Here is a 14283-nt window from a genome sequence, read left to right as displayed (position 1 = left end):
AGAGTAGTCAGGGCGCTAATGACCATTGAAGTTGTGCACCCTAAAACCACAAAAAAAAGGACGCATTCGCACAGGCTGATAGATAGGAAGGCTGCCATAAGGCAGGCATATATAGCTACAAAAGCGTATGTCTGGAGACTGAAAAGGATACCGGAATGTCATAGCCGGTCGTAGTCTTTTCGTAGGTCTTCTTCTTCTGTAGTGGTCAATCCGAGGATTGGTTTGCAACAGCTACAATGGCAGCTTGTCTCCATTCTGTGAGTCTTTCCGCTTTTCACTTCATTTCTTTATAGGTGTTACATCCCACATCTTTCACGATTTGATCCATGTACCTCAGTCGTGGTCTTCCTCTTAGTCTTTTTCCCTCGACGTATCCCTCTATGATTGTGTTCAGGAGTCCTTTGTGTCTTAATAGATGGCCTGTAAATTGCACTCTTCTTTTAACAATGAAACTCCAGAAGCTTCTCTTCTCACCTACTCTTTCCAGAACCACTTCGTTTGCGACCTTGTCGATACATTTTATTTTGAGCATGCGTCTATAGCACCACATTTCAAAAGAATTTAGCTTCTGGTCTTCCTCTGTCCCGAGAGTCCATGTTTCACACCCATAGCATGCCACACTCCTCACATATGGTTTCAAAAATCTTTTCCTGATTTCAAGGCTGATGTTCTTAGATGTTAATATGTTTTTCTTCTTGTTAAAAGCAGCCTTTACTTGAGCTGCTCTACTTCTCACTTCTGCCTTGCTCCTTCCATCCCTGGTAATATTACTGCCCAGATAAGTAAATTTATCAACTTGTTCAAGCAGTTCATTGCCTACATGAACCTGGACTTTCACTTGATCTTCCTTGTCGCATTCCATTACTTTTGTTTTTGCTTTATTAAGTCTCATATTATATTCTTCACCCATAACTTTATCCATTCTATTCAGTAGGACTACAAGATCTTCTTCACTTTGAGCCAGGACAGCTATATCATCGGTATATTTTATCATATCCATTTGTTGGCCATGAATTACTACACCTGTCTGTGAATTTTCCCTTACTTTTTTCAGCGACTCTTCAATGTATACGTTAAAGATAACAGTGGATAGTGCGCAACCTTGTCGGACACCTTTCCGTATCTGCACCTCTTCTTGTTTTGTCCGTTCACGGATAACTGCTGTCTCGTTTTTGTACAAGTTCCATATCATTTTTCTATCTTTATTGTCTATTCCAACTTTTTTGAGTACCTCAAACATCTTATCCCATTTAACATTATCAAAGGCTTTCTCTACATCTACGAAAGCTATGTATGTTTTCAGGTTCTTATCTAGTCGTCTCTCTATTATTAGTTTTACAGCAAATATTGCTTCTCTGGTTCCTCTATCTTTCCGGAATCCAAACTGGTCTTCGTGTAGCTTCGACTTTTTGTTCTATGCGTTTTAGGATAATTGAGGTTAATATTTTAGAAGCGTGCGTAACTAGGCTGAGCGTCCCATAATTTTCCCATCTTGTAGCATTTCCCTTCTTTGGAATGGTGATCATAATGTTTTTCTCAAAGTCTGTAGGAATTTTACCCTGCTCTTACATGTTGAAAACAAGATTATACATCTCCTGATTCAGTTTTGCTCCTCCAGATTTCAGAAGTTCGGCTGGGATATTGTCTATACCAGGCGATCTGTTGTTTTTCAATTTTTTTAGAGCTAGTTCAAATTCTTCCATTAATATAGGTTTACCTATGTTGTGTGCATCTACTTATGTTTCTTCCTCCATGATCTTTTCAGAGGGGTTTGCTCCGCTGTACAGTTTTCCTATATATTGTTTCCATCTTCTTGCTACATCATCATTTCGTAGGTCAAGAGGCACAAAAATAGAAGAATTACTGGATTTTGGCTGGTGGGATATAGGAGATGGATGAAGTGCTTTAGCTGGCCACCAGGGCAGAAATTAGGATGGAAGCCAAACTGGTTGAAGGGAAAGAGGTGTTGGTTCAAGTGTCGATGGATGTGACGGGACTGGATGAATTCGAAGGCCTTGCCGAACATAGACGTGAAGTGGTAGGTGGTAGGAGGGGGTATCAGCAGGTAGTTTGTGATGTTTGGGGAGAAGTAGAATTTCTTAAGTTTTCCACAGTTGAGTATGGTAACCTGTAGACGATAGTGAAGTATAACGCTGCAAGGGTGACTAGAGGGGGCGTTGTTTGAGGTGTCGATAGGTAATGCTGTCGTGACCTTGTGATGTATTGGGTCTTTTGTGGAGTGATTGTTTTTTGTCAAGTGCTGTGAGTACTTAATTCTGTATTTAGTATATTGTCCAATTATTGCAAGCCAGTATCCAGGGAGTGGAACAGCGGTGTTCGTGCGTTCATGGATTGCAAGGATCGGGGAGTAATAAAAGTAGGGGTCGTCAGGCATGAAGATGATGCCATAGAGATTGGATTCGAAGTGGTCAGGTTTACCCAGGCTAACGCTAGTTAAATACAAGAAAAGTCTTCCAATTTTGGATCCGAGTTGGGCGCTACTGAACTAGCGTGGCTTAGAAACCACAGATACGAAGACAGATGATACGCTTTATAGCCCCCAGCGTAAACAGCAGAAACAGTCCTTGACTTACAACGCTGTCTTTATTACTATAGTTGTACCTTTAGAAATCACTGTTTCGTAATGAGGAATACTGTAGCATTTGGCGAGCAGTTTTGGGAAATGTATATTGTGAAAGTTAAAGGTTATATTATGGCACTTCAAATTTTTCCTATAGATTTCTTTTCTTTAAGTCGCTAACTCATCTTTGCTAACTTTTCGCAAAGACGTTCCGTAGCTGGTATTGTTATGCAGTATAGACTCATTATGTCTCTCTGGGAATGTGCAAGGTAGCGTGCTTACCTGCGATGAGTTTCACGCTCTCTCAGCCATTCAGAATCAGGTAGCTTAGACTTAATCGGGCCATGCTTGCGAGTAAGTAGTGGGTAGTTGTAGCATTTCAGGGCCGACCACAGAAGTAAGGGGACTTGGTGAGATCGTTTTCTTTATTACCAGCGGTTGATAAGAAGCAAGGTTCCGAGCCACTTCATTCCTACAATATTCGAACCGCTCGGTTCGTTTTAAAGTCTTTCCGTGGGTTAAGCTTGTGACGAATTGACAATGTGAACAGACGCATAAGCACGGGATATTACGGATTGTTCTGCGTTGAAATCACGTACGAAACTTAGTATCTGTGATTGCCAGAAACTCGAGTCCCACGTGTATTGTGAGTCCCACGTGCCTTGTGTACACTGTTTGTTTCACTTGAGGGAGATGTAGATAATTCACTTGATTTTATCGTTACTCATTTCTGCTTTTCCAAACAATTTGCTGTATATTTGCACTAATATTTGGCAGCAGTTCGTGGTTTTGTAGTTAACACTGCTGCCTCTCGAACACTGGGCCCTGACTTCGGTTCCCGGTCGCGTAGGGAATTTTCTCCACTTGTATGTGTAGCATCATTTTATCATCATCGACGCGCAGTTCTCTGAAGTGGTGTCAAATAAGAAATACTTGCACCAGACGGCCGAACTACCCAAAAGACAACCGGCCAAATATGCCACATGCACTCGTACATCTTAATTTTAACAAGGACTTATGGTTTATCATGTGCGAGAATGTTGTAGACATAACGATGTGCTTATATATGATCCATATAATAAAAGAACTCAGTTTGCCCATAATTTTCGCAAATGAATAGCGATAAATATCCTATTGCGTAGGCGTACAAATGTCAGAGGAAGAAGGAAAGTCAGTCCAGATAAATTTAATTGCTTTCCTCTCTAAGGTGCCTTATATTTAATTCCAGTTACGTATAATTAAATAGTTTTTATTTAGTGTCCAATAAAAGGTTACACTGTTCCTTAAAAATATTTACTGCCCAGTTTATAATACATTCTGTGGATCAGTTTCAGACCAAGGATATCGTCGTTTTGATTACTATCCTCAATGCTAGCCTTTTTTTTCAGTCATAAGTATTCTTACTTGTCTGATGCGGCCTGCCACAGGTTCTTCTCCTGTGCAAACCTTTCTATCACACAGTAGCACTTGCAAACTACGACCTTAGTTATTTACTGCATGTATTGCTCTTAAGCTATGCCATGATATCTTCATGGATGCCCTATCAACTTATCCATTCTTCTTGTTAGTGTTTTCCGTATATTACTTTCCTCGGTGATTCTCCGGAGAAGCTCCTCATTTGTTAACGTATCGACTCAAGATTCTTCCGTAGCATCACGTCTCAAATGCTTGGGTTTTCTTCTGTTCCGGTTTTCCCGCCGTACATGTTCCACTAACATGGAATGATGTTCTGGAAACGTATATTTACAGAAATTTGTTCCACAATTTAATACCTATGTTTGACGATAGTGGACTTTTCTTGGCCAGAAACACTCTTTCTGCCAGTGCTAGACTGCTTTTTATGTCCTCTTTGCTGCGTCCGTCATGCATTATTTGGTTGCCTAGGTCGCAGAATTCCTTAACTACTTCTACTACGTGATCACCAATTCTGATATTAAGCTTCTCGCTGTTCTCATTTCTGCTACTTCTCATTACTTTAGTTTTTCTTCCATTTATTCTCGTTTCATATTGTGTACACATCAGACTCTTTATTTAGTGCTACGGATCCTCTAATTATTCTTTCCTTTCACTTAGGATTCGTTGCCATCAACGAACCTCATCAGTGATAACCTTTGACCTTGAATTTTAATACCATTCTTGAGCCATTCTTTTATTTCCAAAATGTAAGGATTGAACAGTAGGGGAGAAAAACTACAACCCTCTCTTACACCGGTTTTAATCTGATCACTTCGTTCTTGGTCTTCCACTATTATTATTAACTGTGTATTCTTTATTCTTGTACATTATACCACCCATCTTTCTCCATAGTTAACGCTGATTTATCTCAGAATTTCGAACATCTTGCACCATCTCACACCGTTGAACGCTTTTTCCACGTCCATTAACAAGTACAATTTGAAAATTCCCTCTCTGGTGCCTTCACCTTACCCAAAGCCAACAATCAGTTCTCCTTTCCGTTGGTCTATGAGTTATTTTCGTCAGAAACTTGGCTGCATGAGCTGTTAAGCTGATTATGCGATAATTCTCGCTCTTTCCGGCTCTTGCAGTATTCGGAACTGGTGGAATATATTGGAAGTACTCGTACACTTCATGCAACAAAGTGAAAAATCGTTTTATTCCACTTCGACACGCGGGATTAGCCGAGTGGTCTGGGCACTGCAGTCATGGTGTATGCCGCTGACCCCGGCGGAGGTTCGAGTCCTCCCACGGGCATGGGTGTGTGTGTTTGTCCTTTGGATAATTTATGTTATGTAGTGTATAAGCTTAGGGACTGATGACCTTGCCAGTTAAGTCCCATAAGATTTCACACACATTTGAACATTTTTATTGCACTTCCACAAAGATTTTGGAAAATTCGATGAAATTTTATCGATCCCTTCTAACGTACTTGAATGTAAGTTTTCCAAAGCTCGTTCAGATTCAGATTCTAATTCGGTTACCCTATCGAATCCCTGTCAACTCATGATTCTTCTTTTGTTTCGACATCATACGAGTTCTCATAGAGGCCTTCAGCAGACTTTTTCCACGTGCCTGCTCTGTTCTCTGCGTTTAAAAGCGCAATTTCGATTCACTCTTAGTGTTATCGCCCTTTTTTATCGAAGGTTATTTTGACTTTCCTGTATGCTGTGTCAGTCCTTCTGACCATCATTTCTTTTTGGTTTTCCTACATTTTTATGCAGAGATATCACCTTGACTTACATGCACTTCCTTTCTTTTTTCGTTCTGAAGTGATTGGTAACTCTATATTCCTGAATTTCGCTGAACATTTTTACTCTTATATCTTTCATGGACTACCTGAAGTATTTCCTCTGTTACGCATTGTTTCCTCGCAGATACCTTTCCTGTGCCTGTGTTTTCCTTTCCAAATTCTGTGATTGCCTCTTTAGACATGTCCATTCCTCTTCAACTGAACTACCTACTGAGCTACTCATTATCACGCTATCTATAGCCTCAGTCAACTCCAAGCGTATGTCTCCATGCCGTAATAGTTCTGTATCCCCCTATATTACGCTATGACTAATCTCTTTAACTTCAAACTACGCTTCATAATTATTAAATTATGATATGAGTCTGTATCTGCTTCTTGGTACGCCTTACAGCCCAATATCCGATTTCTGAATATCTGACTGATCACAATTTAATGTAACTGAAATCTTCCTGTATCTCCTGCCCTTTCGAAAGTGTACATCCTCCTCTTGTGTTTATTGAAAAGAGTATTCGTATTACTAGCTGAAATTCAGTGGAGAAGTCAGTTAATCTTTCTCCTCTCTCATTGCCACTTCCACGCCCGTATTCTTCTGTGTACTCCTTCTATTTCTTCCACTACAGCCATATCCCAGTGTCCCATGACTAACTATTAGATTTTCATCTCCCATTACGCACAGAATTACCCTTTCAAAATCCTCATTTACTTTCACTATCTCTTCGTCTTCGGGTTGCGACGTGAGCATATGTGTGTAAACTGTTGCCGTCGATTCTGATGAGACCAAATCTGTCACTGAACTGTTCGCAGTAAGTCACTCTATGCCCTATATCATTTACTGCTGCTATTTATGTCACCATATATGCCCCTGACTATGCATTCTTTCCATTGTACTTTACTGCCCCACACTTTATCTAGATGAAGCCATACCATTTCCTTTTTCAGGTCTTCTAATGGTTCCTTCTCAACTATGTTAGTTACTAAATTTGTAACACGTTCTCGTATATATACTTCCAGAAATATTCACAAATAAAATAAATATTTATCTTCGCAAACACTTCAAGTTTCTTTCAGCACAAAGTATTAAATAATGAAGTGTATTCAACAAGTTTCGGTAATTTGTAACATATATGTGGACTGGACAGCTGCCAGAACGTAACTGATAACAACATTAGTATCAACGTTACAGTATTTTTAACTTCAGTTTTGTTCCAATTATTATAATAATAGCCGCAGGAGATTTGGCACGGCTCTTGCTTCATCAGTAAGTAGGTGTCTTTCGACACGGTGTAGATGTAACCAGGTGGCGTAGAACATCGGCGCTGCGTGAAGAAAAGCCGTCAGCTCTAGCCCGACCACAGAGTTTTTAATACATCAAAGAAAACTCAAAAGAAACACTTTGTAGTTTTTTGTGTTAAACAGACTACAAATATATCACTGGCTTTCACATGTGACATGCTGTTTGGCGTACTTTCGTGCGGAGACATATCTTCCTTACCGAGTCCTCCATTCTAAACCTGCTGGAAAACGGCAAAGGATACGATGCAAGAATCGAGTGTTAACAATCCCTAAAGTAGTTATAGTAGTGTAACGTTATTTAATCAGTTTTAGGTTCATTCTTGTATTTTTCTTCTGTGTGTATTTTAAATATGTGTCTAAATGTTTATTTATAAGTGCTTTTGTGTGTCAATCATCAGTATTGGTATATTAAACTTCTATCAAGTTGGAAGGTATAAAACCTTCACAGGTTAGATACTTGGAAGTAATGTGCTCAGATCATGTTGTCAGAAAGCGAAGTAAAGACTAGAGAATAAATCGGTGTTGAGAGCAACTATGACTGAAAAATATACTGAACTGAATTGTCCAGGTGACCAATTAGTCGAACTTTCTGCATGAGAGGATACAGGTCACATGAATTCTACCGAAACATAAAGACTTTTGTTGTAAGGACTGTACCATGTGTGCTACACAATGTAAGAGCGAAAGTGCTTATAATGGACACACACAAAGTACAATCTGTGTGCGAAAAGTGCATTTTAAGTGTGGAACAATCTGGACGCTGCAGGAGCGACAGTTAAAGGTAATAACTTTTTAACAAACTAAAGTCAAACCCACGAACTGTGTAGGTGGAAAAAGATGTGAGCACAACAATAGTAAGGAATAACTGTGATACACAGGAAAGACTGTGAACCTGTAAATTTTATGTAAATTTTTTGACAAAGTCCGTGGCGTGTGGAAATGTTTAAGCATTAATCTGACGTCTCACGTACAAAACAATTATGTCCTGTGTACAAAACTGTTGAAATATAATATGCATAAAAGTGTTAGATGGACTGTCAAACTGCGGAAGCTGCATACGGCAGTGAATAACGTGAAAACACGTGGTATCTGGACGCTTGAAGTGACAGTTGGACCAACATACAACAGAAAACTGTAACAGAACTCGACGACTGTAAGAACGCTGTAGAAAGTGGAAATGCACTGCGTGTGTAACAGGAGGTGTTGTCAAGCTATGAGCTGTGCATTTTATTAAACAGTGAGATCGTATCAGCCTAATGCTAAATGTTGTAGAGTGCTGGAATAGTGACATCCAAAACAAAGTACGTACGCAACCAACAATAAAGTGACACGTGTGGCTGAAGAGTGATTGTCGTATCTCAACTGTTGCAACTGAATGACCTTTCTTTCATTTTATTGTGCTGTAATGAGTTCTCTTACAATAGCTTCAAAGAGTGCTGTTTTTCCCTTATGTAGTGTGGCTACTTCCTTTGTTTTTCTTCTGATATAGCCCTTAAAGATTCATTAACGCAACAAATGATGATAGTTACACCGTACTTTGCCATATATACCGAATCATAAAAATCTACAGTGGTACGCACTAAATTCTATATAACTAAATAAGTTACCAGTTTACTACATGTCAAGAACGTAATTTCTGGTGTGAATCTGTACGACTTTCGTGGTCATTTAAGTCACTAGTTTCGAGAGTTATATTTTGTAAAGAACGTATTACGTTTGTGAATGTGGTATTAGCACTCCAGCCTTACAATTTTATGAAAATGAAAAGCACGTCCAGTGTCACACTATACGGCAGAATACTGGCTTAAAATAGATAATGATGACATCATCATTGGTCAGCAGATAATGCTCTGTCGACTGAAATAAAATCCTACATGCATCACTACAAATGACTTTTACTGAAAGATTATTTATTGCATATGTCCTCCCCGTGAATTAAAATAAACCTAGCACTGTTTTAAAGTGTCGCCGTTAAATATTCGCCACATAAAGGTTACAAAAATCATAAAATATTCCATACAGATTGACAACCAAGATTAAGGCATCTTCTACAGTCACGGAGCAGAGCGAGGCTCGTCGAAAGTGTGGGCACTAAAGTGACACATCAGCGGGTGTAACGGAAGTTAGCTCTAGTGCTAAACAGACATTGGAGTCTTTTGGAAACTACCATATGTTTATTTTAGGCAAATTAACGAGCCCCCATTAAGTTACTTTGGTTGATACCAAAGTCCACAACTCTCACAAAAATGTCTATTTTTTTTCTAACATACCGGTATAACTTTTTTGTCCCGAGGCGCTGGTCCAGTATTTTTCCTGATGTATTTTCATACTATTTACGACAGTGTAAAAACTTTGTTTGAGTCTTTTATTAATAGCTCAGATAAAAATGATTAAGACACAATGGGTATAATTCCTATATGGCAACAGCGTTGCAACGGAAGATTATTCAAATTAAAATACTATATCAGGCCGAGCCACACGCAGTCTGTGTGAATATTCACCTGTAGACGTCTGAGTGGTGTTAACAATTCCAAAAACTCAAAGAATACGCGTGTGCTGGGAAAACTTCACCAGCCCTTATCGCTCTCTGCCGCCATTCAATTGGTAGCTTATGATATAAGTCCGCAATCGAGAAGCGCGTCGTAACAATACGTATTTTGTTCATGTCTTATCTAATTTTAAATTGAACGGTAGCCCAGTTTTGTGGAACATTGAACGCTTAATAATTAAAATGAGATTCCTTTTCTATGTATCCATTTTGTTTCCGTGTTATTCTAGTTTATAATGGACAGAGACTCGCATGTATATTTGGACGTCGTAAAGCCCCATCATATCTCGGTAAAAAGACTTGTTTCCATCTGCACTTAATGGTCGCTACTCTGCTGGGGTCGGTGTCCTACACTGAAGAGCCAAAGAAGGTGATACAACTGCGTAATATCGTGTAGGGCCACCGCGAACACGCAGAAGTGCTGTTCCACATGACGTGGCATGAACTCGACTAACGTCTGAAGTATTGCTGCTGGGAATTGACACCTTGAATCCTGTAGGGCTGTCAGTACATCCGTAAGAGTAGATGGGTTAGATATCTCTTCTGAACAGCACGTTGTATTTAAGGCATGCAGATATGCTCAGTAATATTCATGTCTGGAGCGTTTGGTGGTCGGCGGAGGAGTTTAAACTGAGAAGAGTGTTTCTGGAGCAATTCCGTATCAATTCTGGGGATGTGGGGTGTCGTAATGTCCTGCTGGAATGCACAATGGACATGAATGGATGCAGGTGATCAGACCGGATGCTTACGTACGTGTCACCTGTCAGAGACGTATCTAGACGTATCAGGGGCCCCAAATCACTCAAACTTCTCACGCACTAAACCATTACAGAGCCTCTACCAACTCGAGCATACCCTGTTTATACGCAGGGTGTATGGATTCATGAGGTTGTCTGCATACCCGTACACGTCCATCCGCTTATACAACTTGAAACGAGACTAGTCCGACCAGACATGTCCTCAGTCATTAGCAATCCAATATCGGTGTTGACGGACTCAAGCGACGCGTAAAGTTTTCTGTCGTGCAGTCATCAAGGGTACACGAGTGGGCCTTCGGCTCCGAAAGGTCATATCGATGATATTTCTTTGAATCGTTCGCACGCTGACACTTGTTGATCGCAAAGCAGTGAAATCTGCAGCAATTTGCTGAAGTGGTCCCGTTCTTGCAGGATCTTTTTCGGGCGCAGCGATATCGGAAATTTGATGTTTTACCGGATTCCTGATATTCACGATACACTTGTGAAATGGTCGTACGGGAAAATCCCTGCATCATCGATGTCTCTGAGATGCTGTGTCCCATCGCTCGTGCTCCGGCTATAACAACACTTTCAGACTCACATAAATCTTCATGACCTGCCATTGTAGCAGCAGTAACCGGTCTAACAACTGCACCAGACACTGTTTGTTTTATATAGGCGTTGTCGACCGCAGCGTCGTATTCTGCCTGTTTACGTATCACTGTATTTCAATACGCATGCCTGTACCAGATTATTTGGTGATTTAGTGCTGTTACCTCCTTCATCACTCCACTCTTTCTAGCTGTGCATGCAGCCGCCACGGTGAGTGGTGGTGACGTTCTGGGTGGAGACACACACATGCGAACTGCGGTGCTCAGTCTCCACAAATCTCAGCAATAGCGTGGACTCTGGGGGACCACACTTCGTATCCGAGCGTCACCCCTCCCCACCGTCAGCACCAGATTTTGATGCTGCCGAACACTGATAGCATATTTATGCAGCAGGTTAACACCCATTGCATATATGGAACGCTGACCAGAGGATAACAGCAGCCGTGAGGAACTGTAAGTAGGCTGTTTATATTTTCTTATTGGTAACGCCACATAGCGCTCTATATGAAAATCACTGGCTGAGCTGTATGCAGTCTGTAGCTAGTTTGCATTGTTGTCTGCCATTGTAGTGTTGGGCAGCGGCAGCTGGATGTGAACAGCGCGTAGCGTTGCGCAGTTGGAGGTGAGCCGCCAGCAGTGGTGGATGTGGGGAAAGAAATGGCGGAGACTTGAAATTTGTAAGACTGGATGGCATATATATTATGATTATTAAGGTAAATACATTGTTTGTTCTCTATTAACATCTTTCATTTGCTAAGTATGCCTATCAGTAGTTAGTGCCTTCAGTAGTTTGAATCTTTTATTTAGCTGGCAGTAGTGCCGCTCGCTGTATTGCAGTAGTTCGAGTAACGAAGATTTTTGGTGAGGTAAGTGATTTGTGAAAGGTACAGGTTAATGTTAGTCAGGGCCATTCCTTTGTAGGGATTTCTGAAAGTAGGATTGCGTTGCGCTAAAAAATATTGTGTGTCAGTTTAAGCACAGTCATGTATAATTGTTCAAAGGGAACGTTTCAAACAACATGAAGACGGCAACTTGCCTGTTCAGATATCGTAAACAAAAAAATGGTTCAAATGGCTCTGAGCACTATGGTACTTAACACCGGAGGTCGTCAGTCCCCTTAGACCTTACTTAAAGCTAACCAACCTAAGGACAGCACACACATCCATGCTCGAGGCAGGATTCGAACCTGCGACCGTAGCGGTCCCGCGGTTCCAGACTGAGGCGCCTAGAACCGCTCGGCCGGACCGGCCGACATATCGTAAACAAATTATGACGTCATGTGGGTGGAGACACACAGTAGTCGTTTGCAAATACCGTAGGATGTCACCATATCACGTATGTACGATCTGTTGACTTAAGCGGGATGGTTTGAGCAAACGAGGGATAAAAATATAAAACTACCGAAATAAAGATCAGTGTCTCATTGCCGTTGTGTGAATGAGAGAGTAGCCTTTGTTTTGGGCATTCCGGAAATTGGTTTTGTCACGGCAATTTACGAGGGGCGTCCAATAAGTAACGCAACACATTTGCTTTCTCGGCCAGTTTAGGAGGAAACAATGCAGAATTTTCTGTCCGACATCGTGGAATATTCTTGCTTCAGCGGCGCTATATGTAACCTTTCAAAACGGCGTCTGTAACGGACCTGCGTTCCAAGCTGAGAGATGTCGTTGAGTTTTGTCTGGCGGAAAATGAGAGAATCGCAGATATTGACAGGTGCTTGCAGAATATCTACGGAGACCTGGCAGTGAATAAGAGCGGGCGAGGCGACTGTCACATCGCAGTATGGTAGCGCAAACCTGCGATCTCTCGCTTGTCAGCTGGCCACACACAGCTGGAACTCCTGCAGTGTTGGGACGTATGGGCGCTCTGATTCGAAGTGATCGACGGATCGGAGTCAAACACCTTCCAGCATAAATGGACGTCTCTGTCGCTCTGTAGTGTTGACACACTCGTCCACGAAATGTTGAAATGTGTGTCACTTTCTAGGTGGCCAAACTGCTTAGATCATCGTCCCCTAGACTTACATACTACTTAAACTAACTTTAACTAACGTATGCTACGAACAACACACACACCCATGCCAGGGGGAGGACTCGAACTTCCTGCGGGAGGGGCCGCGCAGTCACTGACATGGTGCCTCTAACCACGCGGCCACTCCGCTCGGCACTCGTCCATCAATTGGGGCACTCGAAGATATGGGCCAGCTGGGTTCGTCACCGCTTAACAAAAGACCATAAAGAGCAATGAAAGACAATCTGTGTTCAATTGCTAGTCCGTTACAGGGTTGTTGTGATACTTTTTGTCTGACATTATCACAGGCGGTGAAACATGGTTTCAACATTTGGAATCGGGAAAAAACGGCATTGCATGGAGTGACGACACACCACCTATCCTTCGAAAAAGAAGTTCAGAGTCGCATCCTCAGCCGGTAAACTCGTGGCGACGGTCTCCTGGGCGTCTGAAGGAGTTATTCTGTCTTTTGTCTTCCCCCTACGGCCAGCCAGGGTGCCCGAGCTGTTCTAGCCGCTTCAGTCAGGAACCGCACGACCGCTAAGGTCGGAGGTTCGAATCCTGCCTCGGGTATGGATGCGAGTGGTGTCATTACGTAAGTTAGGTTTAAGTACTTCTAAGTTCTAGGGGACTGATGACCTCAGATGTTAAGTCCCATAGTGCTCAGGGCCATTTGAACCGTTTTGTCTTCCCTTACGGTGCAACGATCAATTCTGTAGTACATTGTGCTACTCTAGGAAACTGGTGAAACTTCTTCAGCGTGTTTGCACCAGAAAATCGCAAAACAACTTCTCTTTCTCCATGGCAACGCAAGGCCTTCCACAGGTCTGCGCAACTAGTTCACAAGACCTCATTTGACTGTTCTTCCTCCTCCATCCTACAACCCAGATTCTGCTCCTTCAGGCTCAGATCTGTTCGGTTCACTCCGCCAGATGCAGTAGGTAGGTGTTGGGGATATTACTAACGGAGCAAGGTACTGCGTCCGACGTCGACCAGTGGAGGGGTACCGTGTCGTCATACAGGTGTTCCCTGTAAGATGTCATAGGGCGGTCTCTTTGAATGCAGATTATGCAAAAAATACGTTTTCGAGACACGACAGCGGGGATTAAAGTAGTGAAGTCGAATTTTCAATAAAACCAACCTACTTTCAGATTTTTTGTATTACTTGTTGAACGCCTCTCGTGTTTGGGAAGTTTAAGCTGAAATTCTTATCTGATTCAATGAATTAATATGAATTAAAACTTGTACTTACATTTGAAACTCGTTGTCTCATTTGATATGTTTTGTCGTCCTGC

Source organism: Schistocerca cancellata, unplaced genomic scaffold (genome assembly GCF_023864275.1).
Source record: "Schistocerca cancellata isolate TAMUIC-IGC-003103 unplaced genomic scaffold, iqSchCanc2.1 HiC_scaffold_1106, whole genome shotgun sequence".
NCBI lineage: Eukaryota > Metazoa > Arthropoda > Insecta > Orthoptera > Acrididae > Schistocerca > Schistocerca cancellata.
This window is presented reverse-complemented; position numbering follows the sequence as displayed.